Below are 27,943 nucleotides of genomic sequence, written 5' to 3'. Positions count from 1 at the left end.
TCCTTGGAGGAGGAGAGGCACTCTGCTTTTAAGAGTTTCCAGTTTTTCTGCTCTGTTTTTTCCCCATCTTTGTGGTTTTATTTACTTTTGGTCTTTGATGATGGTGATGTACAGATGGGTTTTTGGTGTGGATGTCCTTTCTGTTTGTTAGTTTTCCTTCTAACAGACAGGACCCTCAGCTGCAGGTCTGTTGCAGGTCTGCTGCAAGTCTGTGAGGTGTCAGTCTGCCCCTGCTGGGGGGTGCCTCCCAGTTAGGCTGCTCGGGGGTCAGAGGTCAGGGACCCACTTGAGGAGGCAGTCTGCCCGTTCTCAGATCTCCAGCTGCGTGCTGGGAGAACCACTGCTCTGTTCAAAGCTGTCAGACAGGGACATTTAAGTCAGCAGAGGTTACTGCTGTCTTTTTGTTTGTCTGTGCCCTGCCCCCAGAGGTGGAGCCTACAGAGGCAGGCAGGCCTCCTTGAGCTGTGGTGGGCTCCACCCATTTCGAGCTTCCCGGCTGCTTTGTTTACCTAAGCAAGCCTGGGCAATGGCGGGCGCCCCTCCCCCAGCCTCGCTGCCGCCTTGCAGTTTGATCTCAGACTGCTGTGCTAGCAATCAGCAAGACTCTGTGGGCATAGGACCCTCTGAGCCAGGTGAGGGATATAATCTCCTGGTTAGCTGTTTTTTAAGTCCATCGGAAAAGTGCAGTATTCGGGTGGGAGTGACCCGATTTTCCAGGTGCCGTCCGTCACCCCTTTCTTTGACCAGGAAAGGGAACTCCCTGACCCCTTGCGCTTCCCGAGTGAGGCAATGCCTCGCCCTTCTTCGGCTGGCATACGGTGTGCGCACCCACTGACCTGCGCCCACTGTCTGGCACTCCCTAGTGAGATGAACCCGGTACCTCAGATGGAAATGCAGAAATCACCCGTCTTCTGCGTCGCTCACGCTGGGAGCTGTAGACCAGAGCTGTTCCTATTCGGCCATCTTGGCTCCTCCTGTAAGATATATTTCTTATATATTTTGAATATTAACCCCTTATCAGATGTATAATTTGCAAATATACTTTTCTATTTTGTTGGTTGTATCTTCACTGTGTTGAGCAGAAGCTTTTTAGTTTGATGCAACCCCCTTTGTCTAATTTTGCTTTTATTGCCTGGGCTTTTGGGATGAAATCCAAAAAAATCATCGCCCAGACCAAGATCATGGAGCTTTTTCTCTGTTCCCTTCTAGCAGTTTTACACCTTCAGGTCTTACATTTAAGTCTTTCATTCATTTTCAGTTGATTTTTGTAGATAATGTGAGTTAAGAGTCTAGTTTTATTCTTCTGCATATGGATATCCACGTTTCTCTGCACCATTTATTGAAGAGACTGTCCTTTCCCTATGGTGTGTTTTTGGCATGTTTGTTGAAAATATTCAATCTCTTGAGCACTAAACTCTCTCCTATCTCAAGGCCTCTGTAAACCCTTCCTTGCCTAGAATCCACTCTGGCTCCTTCTCATTCTCTAGGACTTAGGTTAAATGCCATCTCCATCCTATCTAAATTAGGCCCCAAGTTGTTATTCTCTTTCACATCATCTGTTTTGTTTCCTTCATGGATCTTATCACAATTTGTAATTATATGTCTGTTGGTTGTCTGTCCCCTTGCACCCAACAGTAAGTTCCCTGAGAACAAGAACTTCATTAGGCAGGGAAAAGATGACACACGATCGAAGGACGCTTTGAGCAAGGCTTAATTTTAGGGGAAGTTACACTGGTCGGGGCAAGATATAGAAACACCCACAGGGGATGACTCAGTACCTTAGAACTAGTAAGAGTGGGGCCATTGCCACCCTAGGTCTCTAGGGGTAACACAAGGCAGCAGTCACTGGATCTGGAGGGAGAAATTCATGTGCAGAGGAGCATCCTGAGCAGAGCAGCCCCTTTTGAGAGATGTGTCATGGTTGGCTAGCAGAGTTGGCTGTAGATCAGCCAACCAAGCTGACTCCTCAGAGAGGGAGCCGGGTTCACAGATACCCTTACTTCATTTTCCTTTCTCCTTCCCAATTTCTACTGGGAACCTGAGGGCAAGGAAACCCACTGATGTCATCTGGCAGAGAGGAGGGTGAGAAAGGTGGAGAGTGGACATGAAAGACGTCTAGTACAAGAATCACGCCTGCTTAATTCACCTTTATCCCAGTGTTGAGCACAGGGCACTGTTTATCATTCTTTATCTGCATTTATTCATAAATGCTAATAGATGAAAAATAAAACAAATGTTTCCTAGTGTCTGTTTTATTACACGTTCCTTCTCCAATTCTCATTATTTTTAAGAAGATGCTGCTGCTATTGGCCTGATTCAAGTTAATTTGAGCACTTTTAAGTAGATAGGCCTTCAAGGTTTGTCTTTGTTTGAGGAAGGAGAACTTAATGGAATAGAAGGCAGCAACCACACATTAGGGAGACAGCCAGAGGCTGCCAAAGCTAGAAATATTCTTTGAGGCTGCCAAGGCTAGAAATATCCTTGCCCTTTAGAGAACAATAGCTGGCTTTTAAATATTCTGGTATTATACTAGGAAACGAACACACCACTGGATATAGAGTCAGGATGTACACCCTTTGCATGGGAAGGAGGAAAGAGAATAACTGTTATTACTTTTGCTCACATCTCCCCAGTCCCTTTCCTCCATTCCAATGACAAGGAGATGATGTAAACTGAAGCAGCCACTTGGGACCCATATATGCATCCTTGTGTTCAGGATGGCAGACTGCTTACCTTTGGACTGTCCCATGACAGAAATAAACTTTTATCTTATTTAGGCCATTATTTTGTCTCTTTGTAACAGCAGCTCAGTCTACATCCTCACTAAAGTAGAGAGATTGCAGAGGATTAAGATAGTCAGGCTCCCAGCAGGGTCTGTTTTGAGTGAGTTTGAAAGTCTTTCAAAGAGGAATTCAAAATAGGAGAGAGAGTGAAATAGAAGTGGTGTCACTGGGAGTTTTAGTGTGAAGTTAAAAGGATGTCAATTACCACTGCTTTGTCATCTAAAACGGATGTGAAGGAAGCGATTCATAGTGAAGGTAGCGTGTGGATACTCTATGAGATGGCATTGACACCCAGATATCATTGGAGCAGTTGGGGGTATAATGTTGGTGTCAGGAGTCAGGTAGCAAGTAGGAAAAAGGGTAGATGGTGGCATATCTGGAGATAGTTTATTTTGAGTAGAAGGGCATGGTTTCAATGTTCATTGAGCAGATTCTGAGTCAAAAAATAACTATATCGTTACCTAGTATCTTACTCTATTGTACCCCAGAGTGGTGACCTTGGAAAATTCCTGTCACTTCGCCTACTTATGATAGAAGAGGTTTAGGCCAAATGAAAATCATCGTGCTTTGGTTAAAGAAGGCTGAACTCAGATGTTGATGAGAGAGGAGGAAGCCTGGTTGCCCAGAGAGGCCTTGCTGTTTGGTGGGGAGGAGCAGAGTGCGTGTCACTAGGAACTTAATGTGCTCATTGCCTCAGACTTGACCAATTCTCTCTGGGGCTTAATCAAGATAACAGAACTCACAGGAGATGAATATGTAAATCAGAATTTGAGTTATTCATTTGTAAAGTAGCTATTCCTTTCCAGTGTCTGAATTTTATATAATTATCATCCATGCCCCCCGTTTCTGTTATTAAAGTACATAGGAAACTGAGTTGCTGTATTTCTATGATTTAAAAATGTTACCAATAATTAGATTACACCATGGGTTAATTGCTACTTTTTGGAAAACAAAATTAATACCACATTAAATGTGCTTGTTGGAAGATGCTTTCAAATGTTATAAATGTGAAAATATATACATCACTTTTTAGAAATGATGAAATGCTATAATAATACAGTTGTTCTTTCATGAACAGAGGTTCAGAGGAAATCAGGTGCACTATCCAGTCTGTGGCCCCCAGACCAAAGGACCTTGGGAGGCATTTGGAAAAAGGAGTGCAAGGCTTGCCTTCCTGGGAGAGCAAGTGAGCTCCAGTGGAGAGGTAGGATGTGTGATATGGACAAAGCATATTCAATTTGGAGTAATTTGAATTTCATTTTAGTAACATAGGACATATAATTTCATTTTAGTTTCAAATTAACATAAAGAAGAATGAAATTTTAATGTTTAAATAAATAGAATATTCTTTAATTCAATGAATATTTTCTTGCATACCTGTCTCATGCCAGCCACCATGCTAGATGCTGGGGACACCATGATGAACTAGACAGTTTCTTCCTCTATGGAGGTGAGAGCTCAGTGATAAAAGTTGAGGTACCCTAGGGCAGGCCCTGAGGCAGCTCAATGAACAGTGATGCCACCTCATCAGCGAATATTCTAGTGGCCACATTAAGTTCCTCTGCTTGGGACAATGCTGAACCAACATTGACAAGTTTTTGCTCTCTGGCATCTTCCTAGGCTCCATGTGCATCGACTTCTGTTGTCTACACATTCATTCTGTTTTTAAAATAAATTAATTGAGACGATTAGGTTTCAGGGTTTTTTTAAATAAATGCAGTCATTTGTTTTCCTGTCTCTGATCTTCTGTTTCCAGAATATAATGTTTTATAAAGTGTTTTTTGGAGAGAACAGATCATACCCATTCAGAACTGATTTACTAGTTCAACCTTCAAAGAGAAGTCTTATTTCCAAGCTCTGATGGGCATCTCAATGTCATCTCAACTTCAATGGTAGAATATGTCACTCGCCATCAACAACATTTATTAAGCACTTACAATGTGGTCAGCACTGTGCTACACATGCAGGGTACAAAGATCAAAAGAACATGTTTTTGATCTCAAATAGCTTAAGGCTGAGTGTACATGCATAAAATAATAACTAGCCCAATGAGCCAGCTTATGCCAAGTCAGGGCCGTTGACAGGAAGTACTAAAGTGTCCTGTGGATGAGAATCATGTTGGCTGCCAAGATTTTGGTAAAGATAGGCTCTTGTTTTTCCTCATTTAAATCCTTAACATTACTCCCATCACCTACAAATTAATAATCTATCTGGTCTTACCTTACTGCTATATGAGTAATTCTTTTAGTGTGGATGAAATTTAGCTTTTATCCAAATTGGCTCTCAGTGAAGTAAAAAGGTGTCTTTTGAAGACACTGTGCTAGGCACAACTTGAGAATACTGAAATGTAAGACATCTCTTACATCTTACGAGCAGCTTTCAGTCTGATTAAGGAGATAAAAGTCCTAAAGTTAAGACATGAAAAAACATAAAAATCTATAGTTAAATACTAAACTGTACAATGCAATTAGGGAAACTACCAACTTTGTTATTGGAAAATTTTAATTTAGCTGTCAAAAGCAAAATATTTCTATTCCAATGGAGTAAAAGACAGTTTACAAGTCCAATAGGGCTCTGCACAAAGTGAGCCTGGGCAAGGAAAGTGTTGGTTTGGCCATTTTTGGTGATAAGTTGTGGCAGCTGAGGAATAGAAAGTAGCCATGTCAGGACTCAAGTTATGCTGGGGAGGGGGTTGCTCTCCTGATGTTCAAACAACCTAGACCTCTAAAGTGGGAGAGTACCCTGCAAAGGCCACATCATGTGAGTCCCCAGTGTCATGTACTTAGAGCTCAGCTCTGCTCTCTACTTAGTCAAGGTGGAGGGAAAACTGAAACCAAAGAAAGTGAAATAAAGAGTACCATTTATTGAGCATATACTACATTCCAAACATAGTATATGATAGTTATTTTATTTGTATGTTTTCTTATTTTCATAAAAGTTTTATATGATACATGTTGTCATTCCCCTTTTACAGGTGAGAAAAGTGAAGCTCATGGAGTCTGAGTGACTTGTCTCAGGTCAAATGCCTAGGCACTAGTATAGCTGGGATTCAAACTCATATCTTTGTCTCCTAAGCCTGTGCTTTTCCTACACCTTACTCGGGGGGACGCTGAGGGGACAAGTGTCTCTCCAGCGGCAACATCTCATAGGCCATGCCTGCTCCTTAGGGCAGTAGCCCTGACTTCTGCCGTGCAGAAAGGAGAAGGAAGAAAAACATGTTTCAGATTGCTTCCCTACTTCCCTACAGTCTGGCTCATTTTTTTTTTAAGCTATAGGTTTCTGCCAACAGAGAATACCTCCCATATCACCCATACGCACCCTATTTAAAATTGGAAAGTATTATTTAACTCCAGTGGAGCCAGTGAAGCAGCAGAATACAGCATCCCCTTGTACGTTGCAGGCATACAGTAAACATTGAGCAGAAAAAAAAAAAAAAATCTCAACATACCCAGAAGATGAAACAGCTGGTGTTCATCAGGGCATTCCAGTGGAAAATTCATGAAACTGCAAAAAATTCTGTTTAATTCTCACTGTCACCTCTTGCCCCTTGGCAGTAACTCTTGAAGAATAATGACATGAAAGATACATTCAGTTTAGAGTTTTCCTCACTCTTTACCAACACTCCCCAAATTAAGAGTTTTCCTGCCCTTCTTCTTCCTTCTGATACAGGGCAGAAGAATAACTATGTAGTAAAATAAAGCACTGATAGAGTTAGGAAGGTCGGGATTCTGCCTCTAGCTTGCTGGTAATAATTATATAATTTTGGGCAAGTAACTTTTGATTCTCTGGTCTCCATTATATCACCAATGAGAGTATTGTTATGTTGGGACCAGTATTCACTTATACACTGCTGGTGGGAATGCAAATTAGTTTAGCCACTGTGGAAAGCAGTCTGGAGAGTTCTCAAAGAACTTAAAATAGAACTACCATCTGACCCAGCAATCCCAATACTGGGTATATACCCAAAGGAATATAAATCACTCTACTATAAAGACACATGCACGCGTATGTTTGTCCAGAACTATTTGCAATAGCAAAGACATGAAATCAACCTAGATGCCCATCAGTGGTGGACTAGATAAAGAAAATGTGGTACATGGAATATGTTCAGCCATAAAAAAGAACACGATCATAACCTTTGCAGCAATATGGATGGAGCTGGAGGCCGTTATCCAAAGTGAATTAATGCAGGAACAGAAAACCAAATACCACATGTTCTTACTTACTAGTGGGATCTAAACACTGAGTACACATGGACACAAAGAAGTGAATAGTAGACACCGGGCCCTGCTTAAGGGTGGAGGGTGGGAGGAAGGTGAGGATTGAAAAGCTACCTCTCAGGTATTATGCTGATTACCTAGGTGACAAAACTATATGTACACCCAACAGAGACACTTAATTTACCCACATAAAAAACCTTCACATGTACCTCTTGAATCTAAAATAAAAGATGGAAAGAAAAAGAATTAAAAAATAGTAATAATATTAAGTCTTCCAGTTCATGAACACAAAATGTCTTTTCTTTTATTTAAGTCAACTTTTGATTTCTTAAAGCAATGTTGTAGTATTTTACCTCTTTGGTTACATCTATGGCCAATTAAGTTATGATAAGGATGCCAAGAGCATTCAATGGAGGAAGAATGAGCTTTTCAACAAATAATACTGAGATAACTTTATATCTACAGGCAAAGAGTAATATTGAACCTCTACCTCATGGCATATACAAAGATCAACTTAAGATGAATTGATGATGTAAATATGAAATGCAAAAGTGTAAAATTCATTAGCAAGAACATAAATCTTTATGACTTTGGGTTTGGCAATGGATTCTATGATATGATGCTAAAAACACCGAAAGAAAAAAAATAGCTGAATTGGAACTCATCAAAATTAAAAACGTGTGAATGAAAGAATATTAGCAAGAAGGTAAAAAGACAACCTAGAGAATGGAAAAATATTTGCAAATAATATATCCGATAAGGACTTAACGTCCAAAATACATAAAGAACTCTTACAATTCAACAACAAAAAGATAATGCAATTTTAAAATGGACAAAGGATATGAATAGACATTTATCCAAAAAAGTTATACAAATGACTAACAAAAACATGAAAAGATGCTCAACATTATGGAAAATGCAAATCAAAACTACAATGACTTACCACTTTATACCCACTTGGATAGCTATTAAAAAAATGAAAAATGGGCCAGGCGTGGTGGCTCACGCTTGCAAGTCCAGCACTTTGGGAGGCCAAGGCAGGTGGATCATGAGGTCAGGAGTTCAAGACCAGCCTGGCCAATATGGTGAAACCCTTTCTCTACTAAAAATACAAAAATTAGCTGGGCATAGTGGCACGCGCCTGTAGCCCCAGCTACTTGGAAGGCTGAGGCAGAAGAATCGCTTGAACCCGGGAGGAAGAGGTTGCAGTGAGCCGAGATTGTGCCACTGTACTGCAGCCTGGGCGACGGAGCGAGACTCCATCTCAACAAAAAAAAAAAAAAAAAAAAAAAAAAGAGAGAGAGAGAGAAACAAAAGAAAAAGAAAAATGAAAAGTAACAAATGTTGGGGAGGATGTGGGGAAACTGGAATCCACATACATTGCTAATGGGAATGTAATATGATTCAGCAACTGTGAAAAACAGTTCCACACAGAATTATTACATGACCCAACAATTTACTCCTTGGAATATACTCACTAGAATTGAAATCATATACTCAAAAAATTACTTGTACATAGCAGCACTATTCACAATAGCAAAAGGTAAAAAAAAACTCTAATGCCCATCAATGGATGAATAGATAAAAAATGGATAAATACATATTGTGAGGTATCAATCAGTATGATGAAAAGTTATTAAGCCACAAAAAAGAATAAAGTACCACAATAAGAATGCACCTCAAAAACATGCTAAGTGAAAGAAGCCTGACATAAAAGGTTACATATTGTATGATGCTACTGACATGAATTATCCAGAATAAATAAATACAGAAATAGATAGATTGGCAGGTGCCAAGGGTTGCAGGATGGGGGAAATAGGGAGTAACAGCTTAATGTATATAGGGCTTCAGTTTGGGGTGATAAAAATGTTTTGAAAGATGGTAGAGGTAGTGTTTGTACAACATTGTGGATGTACTAAATGCCACTGAATTTTCACTTTAAAATTATAAATTTTATATTATGTAAATTTTACTTTAAAACCGGTAAGAAATAAACAGGTCTCCACTTATGTAGTTTTTTAATTACAGGAAATATATTTTGATATAATTCTATCTTCTTTAAAATCTTTGTCATATAGAATTTATGGTTACAACTCTTAAATTGAAAGTTAATACTCTCCTGTAGATTTGAAAGAATCCTGGGGTATATCAGGAACATGTTCTTTGACATGTATATACCTGCTCATCCTGTACATCTACTATTTATAATACCTATTTCAGTCTTGAAGCCTGCAACTTTTCAATTCTATCACCCCCAGCTGTCTGACCTCAGGTCTCTTTTGTTTCTCCGTTTTTCTTTTTCCTTTAGGATTGTGTTTATTTTTCTTTTTTTGTGGAAAACCGTAGTCTGTATAACTGCTGGGGGAAGAAAGACCTCTGATGGTGAGCTACCAAAATGATCAGGGTGGCAAAGACTGAGTGTAAAAAAGGAATTGGAGTTGGAAAGCCCATGGAAGAGTGTCTAATACTTGACATTGTAGAAGACCATAGCTCATGTGGTCCTGAGTGCATATAAGGCTCCGGTAAGCACTGTCTACTCTGATTTATTTAGTCTCCGTTTATTTTTATTTAATCATATAGTAAACTTCCAACATGACTGAAAAATTCAATAGATAGATTCTACTATGCCACCAAAAATTGGACTATTCTCAGCTTGGGAACAGTCTGTCCAAAGAGCAGCCATCTTGGTCACACACTCTCTTTATTCCCTCACTCTGGCCTGTTAGTGCGATTAAACTGTGAAGTCATTTTTCTCTGTGAAGCTTTCAATGACCACACCAATTGACCTCCAGCAGTGTGCAATGTTTAGAAATGTTTTTCTCAAGTCAAGTTTCCATTTTCTCGTTAAGTGCAATAAACTTGCCCAGAAAATGCTTCCATCAAACCCTAACTTTTATTCTCTGGGGCTTCAGTGTAGCACATTGTGTTGCTTATGACATCATAGTCTCCATGGCAACTCCTCAATGAGATTTCTCATGATCAAAAGTAAAATAAATGCAAACGAAGTTCTGTTCAATCTTAATAGCCTTGGTTATTTATTATTGAGAAAGGAAGGAGTGGGAAGAATTGAATTGTATTACTTGAGGATAACCACAGTAGTTTCAAGCCAAACTTTTAAGACTATCAATCAGTAACCTCCATTCTTTCAATTTCTTCTTAATAAAAACTGAACCTTTTGAGGCTTACTTGGACAGGTATTCTGGGCATTGAGAAGTGAGAGGAAACTTGACTGAGCATGTGAAAGAGGGCCCAGCTAATAAGATTAATACCCCTGCCATAATAAACAGGTTTTGGACTAACTATGTGATCTTCAGCCAGTCAGTCAAATTCTCTGTGCCAATTACCTCAGGTGCTGAAAGGAAGAAAGTACTTGTTCTGGCACTTTTAGATGGTATATTGTGAAGATAAAATACCTGATTTTTGTATATTTGAGACTATGGATATTTTTGGAGCCAACAGGCAAAAATTATAGTTATCTTTGATAATCAATTGTATAACACATTTCAATTATGGTGACTGCCACACCCATAATCTTTTCTAACGAAATATACCTCCTGCTAAAAGATGGATCTAGACAGCCGTATTTACTTCTATGTGACTCTGCCCCCTGCTATAGCCATTGACTAGAGGTGAACACCTAAAAAAATCCATAATGTGTCCTGGTATGAAGAGAAGAGGTGAAGAAACCAGATTCTCTCTATTTGGAATTTGCACTAGAAAATTGTTACAAGCAGAACACAAAACTGAGAGTATAGATAGAAAGTAGTCATGAAGAAGGATCAGGGCCATGGGGGATGGTGTCCAGTTGCAAGGAAAATAAAGAGAAGTATCAGGATAGATAATGGCTGAGTAGATATTATAAAACAGCAGATACTATGAATTCAGTAAAACTAGAGAGAGGGTAAAAACAATAAGTCAGTCAGTAGCGAGAGAAAGACAGTGATTGTTTCAGAGAGAAGTAGAAGCAAGAGAAATTATTTATTCAGCAAACATTTATTGAGTGCCTATTGTACAATGCTGGGTGTTAGAGATTCAATAGCAAGACAGACATGGAGCCCAAAACTGAACAGATTATTAATTTTTAAAATGTTGCAAGTGCTCCAATAGAAAACATATGGTGTACTGCAGGAGTACATAGCAGGTACTGCTAACTTAGTCTGAACAGTTCAAGAAAGATTTCCCATTGGAAATGGTCATTTAAGCTCAGACCTAATTAACAAGTAGGAGTAATTCTGGTAAAAAGAGTGTTTCAAGCTGTAAAGAAAACATGGAAAGACTTGGTAATGAGATGTCAGCAGCTTGCCAGCACCAGGATACATGTAATTCTTCAATTAATTCCATTCTTTTAAGATATTCTAAGCAAATCTATCTTTCTTCCGACCTATATGGTCTGACTAAAGTAAATGCCTGCCAGATTTAAGACAGTTCACATGAAGCTTAGGTTTATAGAGGCATATGAAACACATAGTCCTGCTCTCAAGAATCTCAGAACGTCGATGAGCCAGTGGGCTGTCAGCAACAAAGAAATAAGAAAACTAATAATTAAGCATGCTGTTTTAAAAGTGCCAAGTTATAAGTATAGACAGCAATGGTATATGAATTCAAAGTTGGCAAATCATAATTTTCAAATGATTAAACATTAACTTCTTTTCAAAAGAGATCTTTTTGTTTGTGGTTAATAGAAGTTTTACATACAATAGCTTATAGTTGTAACAATTTATTTTATGCTGATACCAGCTTAACTTCAACGGGATACAACAACTCTGTATTTTCATTTTTCTCCCACCACACTTTTTAAATTGATGTTACAGTTTACATATTTTATTAGTATATTGTCTATCCATTAACTTTTTTATAGTTATGATTATCTTAAATATTTTTGTATTTTATCTTTTATACTAGAATTAAAAGTGATATATGATCTATAGTTACAGAATTACAGTATTCTGTGTTTGTCTATATATTTGCTTTTATACTTTCATGTTTTCTTCTTGCTGTTTTAGCATTCTTCCATTTCAACTTCAATAATTCCCTTTAGCATTCCTTGTAAAGTAGGTCTAGCGGTGACAAAATCCCTTAATTTTGTTGGTCTGGGAAACTCTTTATCTCTCTTTATTTCTAAAGGATATTTTGGCTGGGTGTAGTATTCTTGCTTGGTAAGATTTCTTTTTTTCTTTCAGCACTTTGAATATATCATCTCACTCTCTTCTGGCCTGCAAAGTTTCTGCTGAGAAATCTTCTGCTAGTCTTATAAAGTTCCTCTATATGTAAAAATTTGCTTTTCTCTTGCTGTATTCAAAATTTGCTCATTATATTTGATGTTTGATAATTCAATTATAGTGTATCTCAGTGTGGATTTCTTTGGGATTATTTTATTTGGGATCATTTGGTATTCCTATACATGGATGTCAATTTTCTTTCTCAGATTGGAAAATTTTGGCCACTATTTCTTCAAATAAAATTTTTGGCCTTTTCTTTAATTTTTTCTGGGACATCCATAATGCACCAATATCCACTGGATGGCATCCAATAAGTCCCTTAATATGTTTTCACTACTTTTCATTATTTTTTCTTTTTGCTCCTCCAATTGAGTAATTTGAAATGGGTTTACTAATTCTTTCTTCTGCTTGACCTACTCTGCTGTTGAAACCATTTCATGAATTTTATAGTTCAATTTTTATATACTTCAGCTCCAAGATTTCAATTTGTTTCTTTTAAAATTATCTTTTTGTTAAAATTCTTACTTTGTTCATGATGAGTTCATGAATCATCTTTATAATTGTTATTTTGAATTTACTGTCAGGGGATTCATATATCTCCATATCATGAGGATTGGTTTCTGAAGCTTCATCTTATTTCTTGTTTGGGATATGTTTTTCTACTCCTTCATTTTCCTTAACTCTTTGTGTTGGTATCTTAGCATTAGGAAAAAACTCCATCTCTCCCAGTGTAGAACACACAAAATAAAAAGAGGAAGAAATTAAAACATATCACTAAAAAAAAAAATGAAAAAACAAAGACAGCAAAAGAGGAAAAGTAGGACAAAACAGCTACAAGACAGAAAACAATTTTTAAAAATGGAAGTAACAAATCTTTTCCTATAAATAATTACTTTAAGTATAAATGGACTAAACACTCCAATGAAAAACATACAGTAGATGAATGGATAAGAGTAAAATCCAACTATATGCTGTCTATGAGAGACCCACTTTATTTTTAAAGACACACATAGGCAGAAAGTAACAAGATATAAAAATATATTTCGTGCAAATGGTAACCAAAAGAGAGAAAGGATGACTATACATATATCAGAAAAAAATAGACTTTAAGTAGAAAATTGTAAAATGAGATGAAGAAGTATTTATGTAATAATAAAGTGCTCAATTCATCAAGATAATATAATAATTGCAAATATATATGCACCCAATGTCAGAGCACCTAAATATATAAGCAATCATTGACAGAACTGAAGGGAGAAATAAACAGTAATACAATAATACAAGGAGACTTCAATACTCAAATTTCAACAATGGATGGAACACCCAGAGAGAAAGTCAGTAAGAAAACATTGGAATTAAACACAATAAATCAAATGAACCTAACAGACATAAACAGAACATTCCACTCAACAGCAGCAGAATACATTCTTCTTGAGAGCACACAGAACAATCTCCAAGATACATCAGGTGTTTGGACACAAAAAAAAGTCTTAATAAATTTCAAAAGATTGAAATTATCTCAAGTACCTTTTCTGACCACACTGGAATTAAACTAGAAGTCAATGGCAGAAGAAAAAATTGGAAAATTCACAGTTATGTGGAAATTAACACACTTTTGAACAACCAATGGGTCAAAGAAGAAATATAAAGGGAAACTCGGAAATATCTCAAGACAAACAATCAAAAACACCATATTTAAACTTATTTAATGTAGCAAAAATAGTACTAAGAGGGAAATTTATAGCTTAAATACCTACATTAAAAAAGGAAAGGTCTCAAGTAAATAACTTAACTTTACACCTCAAGGAACTAGAAAAAAAAAAACTAAGCCAAAAGTTAACAGAAGGGAAAAATAATAAATATTACAGCAGAGATAAATAAAACAGAGAATATAAAAGAAAGATAATAGACAAAAAAATCAATGAAACTAAGAGTTGGTGTTTTAAAAAAGATTTTTAAAATTTCACTAGAACAAAAAAAGAGAAGACACAAATACATAAAATCAGAAATGAAAGAGAGGACATTACAACTGGTGGTACCAAAATAAAAATGATCATGAGAGACTAGTATAAACAATTAGATACCAACAAATTGAATGACTTAGAAGAAATGGATAAATTTCTAACCAAACAACCTAACAGGACTAAATCTTAAAGAAATAGAAAACCTGAACAGACCCATCATTAGTAAGGATATTGACTCAGTAAAAAAACACCTATCAACAGAGAAAAACCCAGGACCTGATGGCTTAACAGCTGGATTTTACCAAACATTTAAAGTAATATTAACATCATTGTATCTCAAACTCTTCCAAAAAGTTGAAGAGGAGGGAACAATTTTAAACTTATCCTATGAGGCTTGTGTTACACTGACATTAACTTAGACAAAGACACTCGAAGAAAAGAATATCCCTGATGAACAAAGATGCAAAAATTATCAATAAAATACTGGCAACTGAATTCAACAGTACATTGAAATGGTCATATAGTATGGTCAAGTGGGATTTATCCTTGGAATGTGAGAAAAATTTCACATATGAAAATAAATTAATGTGATACATCATATTAAGAGAATGAAGGTTGAAACTTACATAGTTATCTCAATAGACACAGGAAAACATTTGAAAATTCAACATTCTTTCAAGATAAAAATGCAACAAACTAGGAATAGAAGGAAATTACCACAACATAATATAAGCCATATATGATAAGCCCACAGTTAACAACATACTCAATAGTAAAAACCTGAAAGTTCTTCTTCTAAGGTCAGGAACAGGGCAGGGGGGCCTACTGTAACCACCTTGATTCAGTATAGTACTGGAAGCCAGAGCAATTAGGCAAGAAAAAGAAACAAAGGCATCCAAATAGAAAAGGAAGAAGTATAATGTTCTCTGTTTGCAGGTGACATTATCTTATATGTAGAAAACCCTTCAGACTCTACAAAAAGCTTTATTAGAATAAATTATGTAAAGTTATAGGATACAAAATCAACATACAAAAATCAGTTGCATTTTTATGTAGTAATGACAAACTATGTTAAAATAAATCAAGAAAACAATTCCACTTACATTTGCACAAAAAAGAATAAAATATTTAGGAATAAACTTAATCAAGGAGGTGAAAGACTTGTACATTGAAAACTATAAAACATTGATTAAAGGAATTAAAGAACACACCAGTAAATGAATAGGCATCCCTTGTTCATAAGTTTGGAAGACAATAATGTTAAAATGTCCATACCACCCACAGAAGTCTACAGATTTAATACAATTTCTATCAAAACCCCAATGGTATTATTTACAGAAACAGAAAAAATAAAACCAATACATGTGGAGCCACAAAGGACTCCAAATAGCCCAAACAATCGAGATAAAAGAACAAAGCTGCAGGCATCACACTTCCTGATTTCTAAATATATTACAAAGTTAAAATATTCAACACAGTATGGCATTGGTATAAATATGGACATATAAACCAATGTAACAGAATATAGAGCCCAGAAATAAACCCAAGTATGTATGGTCAACTGATGTTCGACAAAGGTAACAAGAATGCACAATGTGGAAAGGATAGTCTTTTGAAAACGGATGTTGGAAAACCTGGATATCTATATGCAAAATAACAGAACTGAACTAATATCTTACATCATACTCCAAAATTAATTCAAGGTGGATTAAAGAATTAAAGACAAGAAACCGTAAAATACTCCTAGAAGAAAATATAGGAAAAAAGCTTCATAACATTAGTCTCGGCAGTGATTTCTTAAATATGATTAAAAAAAAGCACACATGCAACAAATGTCAAGATAGCTAAGTGAGGGTGCATCAAACTCAAAAGCTTCTGCACAGGAAGCAAAGTAAAAAAGCAATAGAAGAAAATATTTGCAAATCATATACCTAATAAAGCGTTAATATCCAAAATATGTAAGGAACTCCTACAATTCAACAGCAGAAAACCAAAGAACACAATTAAAAAATGTGCAAAAGACCTGAATATCAAAATTGATATTTCTTTAAATGAGACATACAAATGGCCAAGTAAATGAATAGATGTTAACATTACTAATCATCAGGGGAATGCAAATCAAAACCACAAAGATATATCACCTCACCTCTTAGAATGGCTATTATTTTTAAAAAGATAGTTGTTGGCAAGAATGCGGAGAAACTGGAATCCTTGTAAACTGTTGGTGAAATGTAAATTGGTATAACATTTATTAAAAACAATATGGAAGTTCCTCAAAAAATTAAAAATAGAACTACCATATGATCCAGCAATCCCACTTTTGGGTATTTATTCAAAAGACTAGAAATCAGAATCTTGAAGAGGTATTTGCTCTTTCATGTTCATTGCAGTATTATTTACAATAGCCAAAATGTAGAAACAACATAAATATCCATCTATTGATGAGTGGATACAAAAAGTGTGGGGGGTGTGTGTGTGTATATATATATGTATATATTATATGTAATATACATATGTAAATATTTTTAAGCCTTATAAAAGAAGGAAATATTGTTACATGAAAGAATATGGATAAACCTTGAGGATATTATGCTAAGTAAAATAGACTAGTCACAATGGGACAAATGCTGTATAATTCCACTTATTTGAGACATCTAAAATAGTCAAACTCATAGAAGTAGATAGTAGAATGGTGGTTTTCAGTAGCCAGTGGTAGGAGGAAGTGGAAAGTTGCTGTTTGATAGGTGTAAAATTTCAGCTATGCAAGATGAATATATTCTAGAGATCTATTAAACAATGTTTTGCCTATAGTTAGTAATACTATTGTATACTTAAAAATTTGTTAACAGGGTAGCGCTCATGTTGTGTTCTTACCACAATTCTAAAAAAGGAGATATTTGGCATGTGTCAAAATTTTATTTTAGTGATTAAAGGGCCTTCAGAATGGCAAAGCTACCTCAGTGAGAATATGAGAAATTAGGATTTACATAGTCAGTGGAAATAAGAATTCTGAAATAAGATTACTAAGTTAGGTAAAAGAACATCTGGGCCCTAAAAAATTGTTAGTGAAAAATTACATTTCTCAAGGGACTGAGACAGCTCTCAGATGCACCAGAAAAATGATACTAGTAGGACATTAAAGGAATATGTTGTCTTTTTTTTGGCCTCAAGTTCTAGATAAACTATCCTGAACATTGCCTGTACCATCACAAAAAGCTTTTATTATTCTTGATAATGCATGTATACACGTGTACTTACACACACATAAAAAGATGATTTCATGTTTTGTGCTAAGAGCATTAATCTAACTTGTTTAGTTAATTGCTTTCTACAGTTTTTATAGTTAATTGAAGTTAGACATAGGCTTAATATGTTGCCTACATAAAGAGCCATGACTCTAATACTAATGCTACAATGATTTATATATTATTATACAAACTTCAGTGGTAGTTACTGTATGTAGTACATTGTATAGGTTCTGTTATATTTGGACTGATTTGTTTACATGTAGATAGCAAGAACTGTTGTATCATAAACACTTTTATTGTATTTTCAGCAAAACTAGAGAGAAACTCACCTAATTAATTTCTGCCTGGAGGTTCTGTAAAGAATGTAAGCATCTAGGGTTGCATATTCACAGTCTTTATTATTTTAGATGTTTGTTTCTACTATTATTAGCTCATTTTTCCTGAGGCTAAGAGAATAAGAAGTTTTTCTCCACTAGGTTTTACCTGCAGTACCTATAACTGTAATGAACTTTGCCTCTGCAACATCCCCCAGTTCAGTGAGATTCCCGGCCTGGCAGGAAGTGACCTTCTTTACTGTCAGCTGAGAGCCATAGACCTCCTAAGAGGGCTTTGTAGGTATTGATTCCACATATGAAGCACAATCCTTGCTCCTTAATGGTAGGCCCTTCATAGCTGATTAAGTGGGATTTATTATCCAACATGGCATTACAAGCATGTCTGTGTTTTCCAACTGATCTGTCCATTTATATACTGGCAAAGGGACTGATTCCTAAAAATCCTGCATAAATAATTACATTGCCATAAAAGGTAAAGAGGCTCAATTCTGGTTGTTGCAATAATATCCATTCACTGTTTTAAATACTTTTGTAGACAAGGCAATTAGTATCTTACATATTTTCTGTAGGATCATTATAGATTATGCCAGAGATAACATCTGTCAGTATAGTTTGATTCTTTATAGATGAATTAAAACTTGGAAATTGTAAAATCTGACTTTAGTAGGATTTTACCTCTTTCTTTTGTGTCAAAGTTCAGTTATGACTTTTCTAAGCTTAACCTGAAATGAAACCACTCTTCTGAATTCTAGGAACCAGAGTCATTATCATCTTTAGGTTTCTCTGATGATTCATTAGTTTAAAATATATATTAAAAATTCCAGTAGGATATTTTTACTTAATTTTAGGGGCCAGTGGGAATAAGCAAACATTCAAAGAGTGTTTCCTTTCAGTTTGCACAAATAGAGCCTGCTAAACTGAGCATAAGAAATAGATCAAAAAGAAAGAAAAAGGAAATCTTTTATGCTTATCAGAAAAACTAACGTTAAAAACACTACTAACAATGTTTTAAAACAAATAACCACAGATAGATTTTCCTCATTGATTTTATCCAGGACTATTTAATTGATTTACATTTTGTTGATCCTGTGTGAACTACTGTCTACTTTCATGAAGTTTTTCCTTCTGGATTAAAGTAGTCATGTAAAGCCTGACTCAGGCCTGTGGTAAGATTCTGATAGGTGCTGCTCATGTTGTTGATGTCAGCTCACCCTAAAAATTCTATACCCATGAGTCTTTTCCTTGCAGCTTTGGTAGTTAGGAGTGCTTGTTATAGTTCTCCTCTCTAAAACACTAAGATGATCCTTCTTTGCTATTTCTTCTTGAAGGTCCAATTTCTGACCTATTGCTAGAAAAAAGAAAATAAATAGAGGTCTTCATGCAAGATAAGAGAAGAAAGCACCTATTGATGACAACAGTGAAAAATTGGGATAATTGTTTTTGAAGAAAGAAATCAGGAAAATTGTGAGAAAACAAACGAGTAAGCTATGTCAATTGAGAAGTGTAATAGAGTCCTAAAAAAATAAAAGGACGAAGACTTTAAGGAATTACAAAAATATTGAAGCCTCAAATATGAAGTCAGGAGATTTAATGGATAAGAAATGAAAGGTGAAAGTAATGAAGGAAAGTAATGACATCGAGGCCACTTAGAAGAAATAAGGTTATGGTTTGTGAAAACAGTTTCAGATTTGTTGGAAAACGAATTATAAATATGTCAGCCAAGGAAGACTTTATATAATTAGAGATATCCTGTGAGCATCAAGCAAGATTAAAAAATATTTTGAAAGGAGGCTATTCTAAAGCAGATGTGGAGCAGACAGTATTTCTGTTGATTGTAGTTCTAACAATCCCAAAGAGTGGTTTATTCATTGTGTTGGTGTTGACTTGGAAATCACCATGAAAAATGAGAAAAAGGGGAAAAAAGCCATGCTAAAAATTACAGTTAAATAAAACCGTGTGACCTGCTCACTCATTTTAAGGAAACTCATTAGACCCCAAGGCACGTTTTCTAGTTATTTTTAAATATTTTCCCTAATCTACTGTCCATTTGGCTGCTAACCTATGACTAGAAATCTGGCTAAGTACTCAATTACATTTTAGTGAAAAGTTTTCTAAACTAAAACAAGTTTAGAAAAAAATCTAAAGACGGAAGACACTGTCATCCTTCTTTCCAAGATAATACATAGGAGGCCCATCCGCTCTGTAATAAGAGAGCCAAGAATAAACTCTAGTACTTGCCTTTTCTGTTTGTAGAAAACTCCACTGTGTGGGTAACCTAGCACCTGTCCATGCCCATCTCCGGAGTCTGCTTGTTCCCATGTCAGTACCTTTGTTCTTCTTCTAGAAGTCCTCACCTCACTCTCTGTGCTCATCCTAAATGCCATCTAACTGACAAGATTCAACTCCAATCCCACTGCCTCTGTGAAGTCGGTTCTCCTCCCTCTGGCTTTTGTTCATCTCTGCTTTATGGTCCAAACACATTTTTCAAAGGTTATGCTATAGTACCCAGCACTTTTGAGTCAAATGATGCACTTTTGATGTTAAAAAAAAAGTCATAAACTCTCACAGGATAGTGGTTATAGCCTTGTGTGATGGGCATCAAACCTCATAGAATGAGTATTCCTTGCCTTTTACCTCCTTCTGACTACTCAAATGGCTTATAATTTTGTGTTTTTGGTAACTTTTTCTTTTCAACACTTCAAGTTTCCAGGTGATTTCTTTTGGACTTTTTCATGGAAATTCAAGAGAAATAGGAGGAAAGGGAAGGAATAAAGGCACTTGATCTAAGTCTTGCAGGAGTGTTATCTGGAGGGGATAAGAATAGTGGATGCGAGGACAAAAACATGTTAAAGAAGTATAGCTTCAGACTATACATTTTATTCATGGTATTCAAGAAATTCTAATTACAGTTTTAAATAATTTTGAAATTACCCTTCCTGCTTGCCTATGTTCTTTTGACTATGATAAAAAGGGGTGAGGATTTCCTTACTTCTCCATTTGGTATCAATTTATTGAGAAAATATGTGCCAACCAAAATCAAGAACACTCTTGAAGTGAGGAGAGACAATATAGCATAGACTTCTGAGGCAGTCTGATAGAGGTTTGAATTCCAGTTCTGTAGTTTACTTCTTGTGCCACTTTTGGCCAATTATCTAAATAATTTGCGCCTTGAATACCACCTCTGTAAAAGGAGAATTATAATACTAATAATAACAGTGATGATAATGATACATAGCTCACAGGTGAGGTTAGTTGTGGGGGTTAAATAATGAGTCTAAAGTACCTAACAAGATGTCAGACACTAAGTAAATGCTCATTAATATGAACAACTATTATTGCAACCCATATGTAATTAGTTCCTTTGGAAAGAAAAGTGATGAGAAAGGGATTAATTAATTTAGCTAAGGTAGTTCAAGCAAGGTTCTTCATGGCAATATGTCTCATAGTACTAAATTTTCATTCATTTATACTTTCAAAAATCACATAAAATGTGCATATTCATTGCAAAAAAAATCATAAAATGTAAAAAAAAAAGAAAAAGTAATCTGAAACACCATCTCTAAAAATAGTTACATTTTTTGTATGTTCTTTTAGATTGTTTTCTGTATGTACTTGTGGTCGATTTTTGTTTTAGAACAGAAATAGGATACAATTATATAAAATGTTTTGCAAACTACACTTATGTTGTGAATATTCTTTCATGTCAATATCTATATCTACACTTCCACTTAAATTCCTGTATAGTATTCCTTTGTTTCATAATTTATTTAACTAATTCTGAAGATACAGTTTTGAGTTGATTTCCAAATGGTGAGAAAGAGGCAGTCACATGAAACTAATGGCAGAGAGAGCAGCAAGTTTCAAAGCTCTGATACGGGAGTAGTCTTTGTCAAGGACTGGAAGAGGGTCAGCATGATACCCAGGTATGAAGAAAATACTGGAGGATTTTGAGCAAAAGAATAACATAATCTGTTTATTATTATTCTTTCAATCAATGCAACAGCTCTGGGAGGATTAAAATAAAGTTGGGGGCTGGGAAGAGTGGTAGCAGAGAAACCAGTTAGGTGGGCTGTTGCAGTATTCCAAAAGGAAATGATAGTAACTTAAACCACAATAGAAAGTCTGCTGTTGCCATCTTGAAAATGTTTAATAATTTATCTTTGAATTTGAGTTTTATAAGGTTAAGTTTGATGGCACAATGAACCATGCGCATGAGCAAAGGAGATACATGCCATATGCGTGTCCGTCATTCTTGCCATCCCATTTGCATACAGAATTTTCAGTGCCTCATGAACACAAAATTCTGGTGGACCCACAGTACAATACATGGGAGTTTAGCAAGATTCACAGCAATATTTTTTTTGGCGGCTTTTAAGATTTTTTGTTTATTACTAGTTTTGAGCAATTTGATTGTGATACGCTTGGGTGTGTTTTCCTTCATGTTTCTTGTGCTATGGGTTTGTGGAATTTCTCAGATTTATAGTTTTCATCAAATTTGGAAAATTCCTGATCATGATTTCTGGAACTATTTTATTTTATTTTTTCCCTTTACGCTCCTTCTCTTTTGAAGACTCTAATTATCTACACATTAGGCCATGTGAAGTTACAAGTTACTTGTTAAGAATTTGATCTTTTTAGGTCTTGCTTTTATGATTTGTTAGGTGGATCTGAACTAGGACTCAGTCTAAAGCTAATTATTTCCTACTACTGAGGAAAGACCTTCCTGAGTACTTTCCCACATGGCCCATAAATTATGAGTTTTTCCAGCTTGGCTGGTGAGAACACAGTTCCTGTGCACTGTTCCATTTAATCCTTTTGAATGGTTCCTTCTCCAACATTAAGTAGATTCCCTCATACGCATGTACTGAGAAGTACCCTGCTGAATAGTGGAGAGGGATGCTCTGAAGCTTTCCTGAATTCTTGATCTGTGTAAATTTTTCTCCTCAACTTTGCTCTGTTTGGAGAGCTGTAACTGTCTTGACTTCCTCAGACTCTTAGCTTTATCTCTTTAACTCAAGGAGAACACTGATCTCTACCTGGTTTCCCCCTCTCTGCTCCACAACCTGGAATTAGTCTCTAGGAAATAAGCTTGGGAAATTGCAGGTTTTACCTCATTTTTTCCTATGTCTTAGAGATCACCGTGTTTTGTTGCCTGACGTCAAATGCTTTAATGCTTTCTTTTTTTTTTTTTCTTTTTTCTTTTTTTGAGACTGAATTTCTCTCTTGTTGCCCAAGCTGGAGTGCAATGGTGCAATCTCGGCTCACCGCAACATCTGCTTCCCGGGTTCAAGCGATTCTCCTGCCTCAGCCTCCCGAGTAGCTGGGATTACAGGCATGCGCTATCACGCCTGGCTAATTTTGTATTTTTATTAGAGATGGGGTTTCTCCATGTTGGTCAGGCTGGTCTCGAACTCCCAATCTCAGGTGATCTGCCTGCCTCAGCCTCCCAAAGTGCTGGCATTACAGGCGTGAGCCACTGCACCTGGCCTTGAATGCCTTCTTAACAACAACAAATATATATATACACACACATACATATACATAGGCCAGGTGCGGTGGCTGATGCCTGTAATACCAGCACTTTGGGAGGCTGAAGCAGGCTGATCACAAGGTCAAGAGATCAAGACCATGCTGGCCAACATGGTGAAACCCTGTCTCCACTAAAAATACAAAAATTAGCCGGGTGTGGAGGTGCACACCTGTAATCCCAGCTACTTGGGAGACCGAGGCAGGACAATCACTTGAACCTGGAAGGTGGAGGTTGCAGTAAGCCAAGATCGTGCCACTGCACTCCAGCCTGGCAATAGAACGAGACTCCATCTCAAAAAAACAAAAAACAAACAAACAACAAAAAAAAGATATATATATACACACACTCACACACACTATATATATGTTCATCATGTATCTACATCTATCTCTATCTACCTATCTATTGAGAGAGAGACAGTCAAGATTAGTCTCTGTTATTCCATGTTTACTGGAAATGGAATTTTTTCTTTCATCTTAATATACAGAATTTTCCCAAAATTTCCAATATTTTGACTTCCCCCATGCCCATCCATTTCACCCAAATCTTCCACACTCGTTTCTTTGTTTTCTTATACCCTTTGGTCAGTGATCCCTCTCAGAGAGCATTTACCTTTTATTGAACAGTTTTTAAGTATATTAATCTGATTTTTAAAAATTAAATATGTGAATGTTTTCCAGATTCTGCCTAGATCACTGGTGGCTTCATTATAGAACCATGGACTCTTGACTTTGGAAAGCTCCTCATAATTCATCTCTTCATGGAAATATCTCATCTACATTACTCCTAAGAAGTAACCATTGGTTTCTAAATTTCTAGAGTTAGGAAATGTGTCTGTTTATCTCACAGAATTGTGTTTTTAACTTATGAGTACATTTTGTTGTTGTTGATGATGATGATGATTCATAGGGGACCCATAGGTTTTATTGATTGGCTTTAAGTGATGGAATACTGGATAAATGTTACTTTGAAGAATTGTCTTTGTTCTATGGCTAGTTTAAAAACCATTCAGTATGCATGTGTGAGTTGACACACATGCACATATGCACACAAATTCAAGTTCTCCAGTGAACAAATTCCTTGCTTTATCTACCAGCTAATCTTCATAGCAGTTTACTGTGGGAGTTACTTTAACATACTGTGCTCTTACCTCCAAGCCTTTACACATGCTGTGCCCCATGCATGGAATGACACCTTCATATCTATTTAGTTAACTCTTCACTTCATCCTTCAGTTATTGGTTTAACTGGTATTTATTTCCTCAACAAACCTTCTCTTGATTCCTAGAACTAGTTTTGAACACCTTCCTCTGTGTTGTCAGAACTCTTTTCTTCACATGTAAGTTTTAATTTTTTACTTAGAGTTTGTTTTTTCCACTAGACCATGAACTCTATGAAAAGAGGGACACTGACTGTGTTTGTGTGTGTGTGTGTATGTGATTTTTTTTACAATGATGTATATTCTGTGCCCAGAACAGCATCTGGCTCATAGCAGGTGACCAACGAAAATACGTCATTCCAATTTAAATTCCCTTTAGATTTGTCAAGTTAATAAACTACCGAGGCACCAATTCTCAGCACTTACTTCAAAATATCCTAATGATATATGAAGATTCTCAAGGGTAAGATGGAAAGTACACCTTGATGGGCTTTGACATCAGACAATGGGTTTAAATTGTCACCAATTACTGGTTGAGTGATATGAGGCAAGGTTTTTTTGCATTCTTGGAGTCTCAGATTTAAAAATATATATATTGAGACAATAAGAGCCTCTTTTTGAAATTGTTATGAAAATTAAATGAGGCTACGTATGTGCAAGTTCCTAGCACATTGCTTAAAATACGGCAGGAATCCATAAATGTTAGTTTTTCTTTCCCATCCGTTTATAATTCCACTCTCCTCCCCATTCCCCTTTATTTTTCTTTATTTCAGTGCTCTTTCCTCCTAGGAGACTCCTAAGTGAATTGTTAATACTAACTATAGTATAGGGATGACACAGTAGAAAGCATTTTCTTCTCTAGGTCATTAGCAGGAATGTAGATAACATAGATGTGGTACAAAATTAAAAAGTCAGAATTGGAGGAGATTTATGAACTTAAAATCCTCCTTTAGGTAAAGGCATTGAAAGACAAAGAGGAAAAGTAACTTGGCCAGGGTCCTAGCAAAAACCAGTGCAGTGCTACTGGAAATAACATGCCTCAGTATTTCAAGGTGAATGAATTCATAGGTTTGTTGGTTCTGGATTAATTACTATCAATTGATAGTCTTAAATAGTCATATATTGAGTACTGCTGGGTGGTATTCATGGAGCTAAAACTGGCAAACAAAATGCGGATAGACGTTGGGTCAAATTCTATCCTTTTCCTTATTTCTAGAAAAACTAAGACTTCTTGTATAAAAAGGGTAAGGCAGGGGTTGCTTTCAAATGAAATTCTTGCTAAGTATTTACTGTTTAGAGTAGTCCATCTGTTTAATAATTACCATTAACTGTACCTAATTCTATGGTGTAAAACTCATATTGCAGGCAAGCAGGTAGCATATCTACAAAGGTTGTGTCCATATGTTGTACTGTTGGGGTGTGCGGGTGGTGCTCAGGAAGGGAATGTTGAACTTTAGTGTCAGATAGCCCTGATAGAAATCAGGCCATTGATATCTTGTGACTGTGTGTTGTTCCTTTGAGTTGATCTCTGGGACCAGTGCCAGAAAAATAAATGAGAACCAGAGACCAAATTAAATGTTGCCTGATCATTATGTCAAAGACAAAAGCAGGAAGATAAAAATCTCAAAGCCAAATAGATCCAGGACAAAGGGGAAATAATGGCAGCTGTAGCCGCAGTTTGGAACTAAGATGTGGAACAAATGAGGCTGAACTTACTGACCATCTGTTCAGAAGCAGGGGGAGCCTCAGAAAATACACTGGGTTGGAGGTCTCGTGATGAGCTTCCACTTTCTTGCTCAGTTTCTTATTGGTGGGGTGGCTTGGAGAAAGTTCTTTCAGAATTTCAGTCTCCTCATCTGTTAAACGGAGATGATACGCCCCACTTTATACAAAATCAGCATGTTAGTTCTCTAAACGCTTTACCCATTTTACCAACTACCTCCCATCATGAGCACCCAACTTCCAGCTTCAGTGACTTTCCAGCACCTCCTGTCATTGCTAGATTCCTGCCCATGGTAGGCATTACTGTGGTACTTTAGCAGAAAAATACAATGCAATAACAAGAATACAGAATTCCTATTAAATCATCCCAGAGTTCTAATCCTTCCTCTGCTCAGATGGATGATCTTGACAAATTACTTATTTTCTTTGGGCCTCAGTTTACCCAAACTCATGGATTGTTGTGAGGATTAAATGAGGTGCTACTCACAAAGCACTTAATACAATGTCTGGTATATATAGTAAGATACTGCTAAATATGTGTTATTAGTGTTGATAATATTGTTAAAGTATTCATTTTAAACATTTAAAAACATATTTAAATATATATTGAGCATGTGTCAAAGATTTAACCAGCAAAGAGAAAAGCAACAGGATTGGTAAAGGGGACTCTGAGAGAAAGAAGTATATATAGTTCGTGAAAGAATGAATGCTCAAATAAGGTTGGTAAGTTACATACAAAACTATACACGTCCTAGGGGGCCAATAAAATGGTAGCCTCTGAGGTTATCTTTTTCTCTGGGCAATTATTATTTTTATCCTCACTGGACAAAAATATCTCACAACTGATCAATCTTCTACAAATTAACAACTATACACAGAATATGAGCCCTAATTAATAATAAATATTAAGTCGAACTAAATGACAGCCCTAGAGAATCAGATAACTCGCAGCAAGGTTGTTAGAAAATTCTCTAATAGATGACAAGAGATCTTGCAGTGCTCTTCTTGTCTTATTTTAGAGTTCTGGATAATTACTTTTGCTTTGAGTGTGGTCAATGGGTCACTGGCCAGTCTGAGATGTTGGCCTTCTGGGACCTAAGCTTTGGATGTCAAGTTAAAATTTCCTACCCTATGAGTCTTTGTACCCAAATTAAATCACCATAAGTATTGTTGGATATGAAACTTGTGCTGGCATTGGGAAATGAGGAATGGAAAAGCTATAGGAGCCTGGAGATTAAAGGTGTGAACTTTTTTCTTGGGCTTTTAGAAATGGGGCATGTTTCCCATCTGCATGTAAGCATAAAATAATAATAATGTTTCTATCTGACCAACATATTACTTAAACCTCAGCTGTTATCCTTCCCTCTCTAGCCTCTTTAGATGAATTTCCTGTTTGCTTTTTAAATCCTTTCATTTCCCTTTATTCTTTATCTCCCTAGTTCATCTTTCCCTCCTCATGTCCTATCCTTCCCAGGTCATTATATTTACTTCAAGCAGCTTCTCCTCTTGTTTTATGACCCTTACCTCTTAGAGTGGTTGGAGGCAGAAAAAACCTGTTTTCTTTTCCCTCGCTTCTCTGATCCCTTCCTTCAGTTTGCTTTTATGGTATCTAACCCCCAGCTGTTTCTTTGGTTGTCACTATCCAGGCCCTTTGTTCCTCAATTCCTTCCTTTTGGCCATTTCACACATTCTTAGGCCGTAGAGGGTGGACAAAAGGGGAAATGAAATCAACATACATTTTAGAGGAGAATCTTTGATTATTCT

At 36.4% G+C, this 27,943-nt stretch overlaps 1 long non-coding RNA gene across 1 annotated transcript; it reads left to right on the top strand.

Moving 5' to 3' along the window:
- Positions 1-568: 568 nt before the first annotated feature.
- Positions 569-21,173, top strand: LOC129048743 (uncharacterized). The gene is made up of 3 exons (XR_008511325.2): positions 569-976; positions 3,862-3,987; positions 19,098-21,173. It is a non-coding gene; the product is annotated as an uncharacterized LOC129048743 (long non-coding RNA).
- The last annotated feature ends 6,770 nt before the right edge of the window (positions 21,174-27,943 follow it).

The sequence above is a fragment of the Pongo abelii genome, chromosome 9 (assembly GCF_028885655.2).
Source record: "Pongo abelii isolate AG06213 chromosome 9, NHGRI_mPonAbe1-v2.0_pri, whole genome shotgun sequence".
In the NCBI taxonomy this organism is placed as follows: Eukaryota; Metazoa; Chordata; class Mammalia; order Primates; family Hominidae; genus Pongo; species Pongo abelii.
The sequence above is the reverse complement of the archived record's forward strand: the minus strand, read 5'-3'. Positions and strand labels throughout refer to the sequence as shown.